Here is a 382-nt window from a genome sequence, read left to right on the forward strand (position 1 = left end):
GGGCGGAAGGAGTTTCATAATGGGGGTGGTGGGGGTCTTCTACTTTGTTTTTATGGAAGGGTAATGGAACCGCGAATGGTGTTGATAAGGTGATGGTATACTGGATTAGTGATAAGCCTAACCTTTGATTGTGATAGCAAGTAGTGATTAATTACATCTTGGCTAAGGCATCCCCTTACATGTATTAAAGTTTCTGCGGTCCGTTTTTGCTCCGCACATTAAGGAAACGTACATGGGCAGAAGCAAGGTAACGCGAAGAGAAGTCACCGTACAGTCCGCACAACATGCACGCGTAAAATGGAGTCCACAAAAAGGAATGCACCGCAAAACGTACACGCATACCATGTCACTGAACCCCTCACCACAGAGGAGTTCTGAAATT

Source organism: Penaeus monodon, chromosome 34 (assembly GCF_015228065.2).
Source record: "Penaeus monodon isolate SGIC_2016 chromosome 34, NSTDA_Pmon_1, whole genome shotgun sequence".
In the NCBI taxonomy this organism is placed as follows: domain Eukaryota; kingdom Metazoa; phylum Arthropoda; class Malacostraca; order Decapoda; family Penaeidae; genus Penaeus; species Penaeus monodon.